Source organism: Lontra canadensis, unplaced genomic scaffold (genome assembly GCF_010015895.1).
Source record: "Lontra canadensis isolate GAN:19392208 unplaced genomic scaffold, GSC_riverotter_1.0 scaffold101, whole genome shotgun sequence".
Classification (NCBI taxonomy): domain Eukaryota; kingdom Metazoa; phylum Chordata; class Mammalia; order Carnivora; family Mustelidae; genus Lontra; species Lontra canadensis.
Window position 1 is genome coordinate 4,527,114 of NW_022631095.1, and position 6,116 is coordinate 4,533,229.

Sequence of the window (6,116 nt, forward strand, 5' to 3'; positions counted from 1 at the left end):
TGTGGGACACAGCAAAGGCAGTCCTGAGAGAAAAATATACAGCAATGCAAGCCTTTCTCAAGAAACAAGAGAGGTTTCAAATACAGAACCTAACCCTACACCTAAAGGAGCTTCAGAAAGAACAACAAAGAAAGCCTAAACCCAGAGGGGGAGAGATATAATAAAGATCAGAGCAGAAATCAATGAAATAGAAACCAAAAAAAAAAAAAAAAAAAAGTACAAATCAACGAAACTAGGAGCTGGTTCTTTGAAAAAATTAATAAGATTTATAAACCCCTGGCCAGACTTATCAAAAAGAAAAGAGAAATGATTTAATGATTTTAATAAAATCATGAATGAAAGAGGAGAGATCAAAACCAACACCAAAGAATTACAAACAATTATAAGAACATATTATGAGCAACTATACACCAGCAAATTTGACAATCTGGAAGAAATAGATGCATTCCTAAAGATGTATAAACCACCAAAACTGAACCAGGAAGAAAGAGAAAATCTGAACAGACGCATAACCAGTAAGGAGATTGAAGCGGTCATCAAAAATCTCCCAACAAACAAGAACCCAAGGCCAGACGGCTTCCCAGGGGAATTCTACCAAACGTTTAAAGAAGAATTAATTCCTATTCTCCTGAAACTGTTCCAAAAAATAGAAATGGAAGGAAAACTTCCAAACTCATTTTATAAGGCCAGCATTACCTTGATCCCAAAACCAGACAAAGACCCCATCAAAAAAGAGAATTACAAACCAATATCCTTAATGAAGACAGATATGAAAATTCTCACCAAAATACTAGCCAATAGAATCCAACAGTACATTAAAAGGATTATTCACCATGACCAAGTGGGATTTATTCCTGGGCTGCAAGGTCGGTTCAACATCCGCAAATTAATCAATGTGATACAATACATTAATAAAAGAAAGAACAAGAACCATATGATACTATCTATTAATAGATGCTGAAAAAGCATTTGACAAAGTAAAGCATCCTTTCTTTTTTTTAATTTTTTATTTTTTTAATTTCTTTTCAGTGTACCACAATTCATTATTTATGCACCACACCCAGTGCTCCATGCAATCCGTGCCCTCCATAATACCCACCACCAGGCTCACTCAACCTCCCACCCTCCGCCCCTTCAAAACCCTCAAATTGTTTTTCAGAGTGCATAGTCTCTCATGGTTCATCTCCCCCTCCAATTTCCCTCAACTCCCTTCTCCTCTCCATCTCCCCATGTCCTCTGTGTTATTTCTTATGCCCCACAAATAAGTGAAACCATATGATAATTGACTCTCTCTGCTTGACTTATTTCACTCAGCAGAATCTCTTCCAGTCACGTCCATGTTAATACAAAAGTTGGGTATTCATACTTTCTGATGGAGGCATAATACTCCATAATGTATATGGATCACATCTTCCTTATCCATTCATCCATGGAAGGGCATCTTGGTTCTTTCTACAGTTTGGCAACTGTGGCCATTGCTGCTATTAACATTGGGGTACGATGGCCCTTCTTTTCACTACATCTGTATCTTTGGGGTAAATACTCAGTACTGCAATTGCAGGGTCATAGGGAAGCTCTAATTTTAATTTCTTAAGGAATCTCCACACTGTTTTTCAAAGTGGCTGTACCAACTTACATTCTCACCAACAGTTTAAGAGGGTTCCCCTTTCTCCACATCCTCTCCAATACACGTTGTTTACTGTCTTGTTAATCTTAGCCATTCTAACTGGTGTAAGCTGGTATCTCAATGTGGTTTTGATTTTAATCTCCCTTATGGCTAGTGATGATGAACATTTTATCATGGGTCTGATAGCCATTTGTATGTCTTCATTGGAGAAGTGTCTGTTCATGTCTTCTGCCCATTTTTTGACATGATTATCTGTTTTGTGTGTGTTGAGTTTGAGAAGTTCTTCATAGGTCCTAGATATCATCCTTTTGTCTGTACTGTCATTTGTGAATATCTTCTCCCATTCCATGGGTTGCCTCTTTGTTTTGTTGACTGTTTCCTTTACAGCATCCTTTCTTGATCAAAACTCTTCAAAATGTAGGGATAGAGGATACATACCTCAATATCATCAAAGCCATCTATGAAAAACCCACAGCGAATATCATTGTCAATGGAGAAAAACTGAGAGCTTTTCCACCAAGGTCAGGAACACAGCAGGGATGTCCATTATCACCACTGCTATTCAACATGGTACTAGAACTCCTAGCCTCAGCAATCAGAAAACAAAAAGAAATAAAAGGCATCCAGATCGGCAAAGAAGTCAAACTCTCACTCTTTGCAGATGATATGATACTTTATGTGGTAAACCCAAAAGACTCCACTCCAAAATCTGCTAGAACTTGTACAGGAATTCAGTAAAGTGTCAGGATATAAAATCAATGCACAGAAATCAGTTGCATTTCTCTACACAAACAACAAGACAGAGAAATTAAGCAGTCAATCCCATTTACAAGTGCACCCAAAACCATAAGATACCTAGAGGCAAAGAATCTGTACTCAGAAAACTATAAAGTACTCATGAAAGAAATTGAGGAAGACACAAAGAAATGGAAAAACGTTCCATGCTCATAGATTGGAAGAACAAATATTGTGAAAATGTCTCTGCTACCTAAAGCAATCTATATGTTTAATGCAATCCCTAACAAAATACCATCCATTTTTCTTTTCAAATAAATGGAAAAAAATAATCCTAAAATTTATATGGAACCAGAAGATACCTCGAATAGCCAGAGGAATGTTGAAAAAGAAAGCCAAAGTTGGTGGCATCACAATTCCAGACTTCAAGCTCTATTACAAAGCTGTCATCATCAAGACAGTATGGCACTGGCACAAAAACAGACATATAGATCAATGGAACAGAATGGAGAGCCCAGAAATACACCCTCAACTTTATGCTCAACTCATCTTTGACAAATCAAGAAAGAATGTCCAATGGAAAAAAGACAGTCTCTTCAATAAATGGTGTTGGGAAAATCGGACAGCCACATGCAGAAAACTGAAATTGGACCCTTTCCTTACACCACACACAAAAATAGACTCAAAATGAAAGAAAGACCTCAATGTGAGAAAGGAATCCATCAAAATCCTTGAGGAGAACACAGGCAACAACCTCTTCGACTTCAGCCGCAGCAACTTCTTCCTAGGAACATCACCAAAGGCAAGGGAAGCAAGGGCAAAAATGAACTATTGGGACTTTATCAAGATCAAAAGCTTTCACACAGCAGTCAACGAAACCAAAAGACAACTGACAGAATGGGAGAAGATATTTGCAAATGACGTATCAGATAAAGGGCTAATATCCAAAATCTATGAAGAACTTATCAAACTCAACACCCAAAGAACAAATAATACAATCAAAAAATGCGCAGAGGACACGAACAGACATTGCTGCAAAGAAGACATCCAAGTGGCCAACAGACACATGAAAAAGTGCTCAACATCACTCGGCATCAGGGAAATACAAATCAAAACCACAATGAGATACCACCTCATACCAATCAGAATGGCTAAAATTTACTAGTCAGCAAACGACAGACACTGGCGAGGATGCGGAGAAAGGGGAACCCTCCTACACTGTTGGTGGGAATGCAAGCTGGTGCAACCACTCTGGAAAACAAGCATGGAAGTTCCTCAAAAAGTTGTAAATAGAGCTACCCTATGACCCAGCAATAGCACTACTGGGTATTTACCCTAAAGACACAAATGTAGTGATCCAAAGGGTCACGTGCACCCGAACGTTTATAGCAGCAATGTCCACAATAGCCAAACTATGGAAAGAACTTGGATGTCCATTGACAGATGAATGGATAAAGAAGAGGTGGTATATATATATATATATATACACAATGGACTACTATGCAGCCATCAAAAGAAATAAGATCTTGCCATTTGCAATGATGTGGATGGAACTAGAGGGTATTTTATGCTGAGTGAAATAAGTCAATCAGAGAAAGACAATTATCATATGATCTCTCTGATATGAAGAATTTGAGAGGCAATGTGGGGGGGTTGGAGGGTTGGGAAGGAAAAAATGAAACAAGATGGGATCAGGAGGGAGACAAACCATAAGAGACTCTTATTCTCACAAAACAAACTGAGGGTTGCTGGGGAGAGGGTGGTTGGGTTATGGACATTGGGGAGGGTATGTGCTATGGTGAGTGCTTGGAAGTTTGTAAACCTGGCGATTCACAGACCTGTTCCCCTGGGGCTAATAATACATTATATGGTAATAAAAAATAAAATTTTAAAAAAGAGTACACTTATCATGGGGTCATCTGGATGGCTCAGTCTGATAAGTGTCCAACTCAAGTTCAGCTCAGATCTTGATCTTGGGGTGGTAAGATTGAGCCCCACATGAGACTCAGGACTGGTCATGGAGCCTGCTTAAGATTCTCCCTCTCCAAAAAAAAAAAAAAAGATTCTCCCTCTCCTTCTGCCCCCACCCAGCTTGCATCCACATGTGTATGCATGTTCGCTTTCTCGGTCTCTAAAAAAAAAAAAAAAAAGGAATACATGTATCATGATGAGCCCTGAAAGGTGCTCCTGGGTGGCTCAGTTGGTTAAGCTCCTGCCTTTGGCTCAGCTTATGATCCCAGAGTCCTGGGATTAGTCCTGCATTGGGCTTCCTGCTCAGTGGAGAGTCTGCTTCTCTTTCTCTCTCTCCTTCTGTGGGTATACCCTCTCTCTCTCTAGCTGTCACTGTCTCTCTAGCTATCACTCTCTCTCAAATAAAATCTAAAAAAAAAAAGTGATGAGCACTGAGAAATGTGTAGAATTGTTGAATCACTATATTGCACACCTGAAACTAATATAACGCTGTATTTAAAAGAAAGAAAGAAAGGGAATTTATTTATAACTACCCCCCCCAAAGTGCCCCAAACCCTTACTTCTCCCTGTACCCATGCCCCTGCAATGTGTCTCTGCAGCCCCTCCCATGAAGAAGTGATGGAACACCTTTCCCCACCCCTAAATCTGGCCTGGCTCTGTGACTTGCTTTGGCCAATTGAGTAGTAGAAGTAACTATGTCAGATGCAAGGCTCAGCCTCAAGAGGCCCTGCATGATTTCCCACTCCACTCCATGACAACAAGCCCAAGCTGGCCTGCTGGTGAATGAGCTGAAGCATTTCGGCTAATGGCTAGCCACCTTCAAAAACAGAGCTGCCTGCTTAAGCTGCAGCTAACCACAGACAAATGAAGGCTCCTACCCTCAGACCCAGCTATACTCCAAACCTGAGAATTATAAACTAAATAAATGTTATCATAAGCCACTAAGTTTCAAGGTAGTTTCTTAACTAAAGGATATCGTAGGTACAATAATAATGGTAAATTATTATTCATTTCCTATTTTATATAGGAAGAAACTGAGGTCCAGAGGGCTTTAGCGATGTGCCAAGATTATAGAGCTAAAAGAGCCAGGAGTTCAGCTCAAGGAATTTGGTTCCAGAGTCCATTCTCATGACCATGACAATATCCTGCCTGTCAATCATTTCCATGAAGTCGTGGAAGGATTCCTTATAAGATTGGCCAATGACACCAAGCTAGGAAGGATGACTTCTTGTCACAGATGAAAGAATTAAGATTTAGAATACTCAGTTTTGGCATCACTCAAAATCTATCTTTAAAATAAAACTTCACATGGGGCACCTGAGTGGTTCAGTGGGTTAAGCCTCTGTCTTCCGCTCGGGTCATGATCTCAGGGTCCTGGGATTGAGCCCTGCATCGGGCTCTCTGCTCAGTGGGAAGCCTCCTTCCCCACCCCCCACCCCCGCCTGCCTCTCTGCCTCCTTGTGATCTCTCTCAGTCTAATTAATTAATTAAAATAAAACTTCACAGGGAAAAAATTATATATATATATAAATTATATATATTATACTCTATATGTATATAGAGTATAATATATATAATATATATATAATTTTTTATATAATTATATATATATATTATACTCTATATACATATACTCTATATGTATATATATATATATATCCTGCTTCTGAGTCTTTAAAAATACACAAATAAACAAAAGCAGAGGTTTGACTTAAAGCAGCTCTTATGAAGAGCGCCTGGGTGGCGCAGTCGGTTAAGAGTCTGACTCTTGATTTCTGGTCAG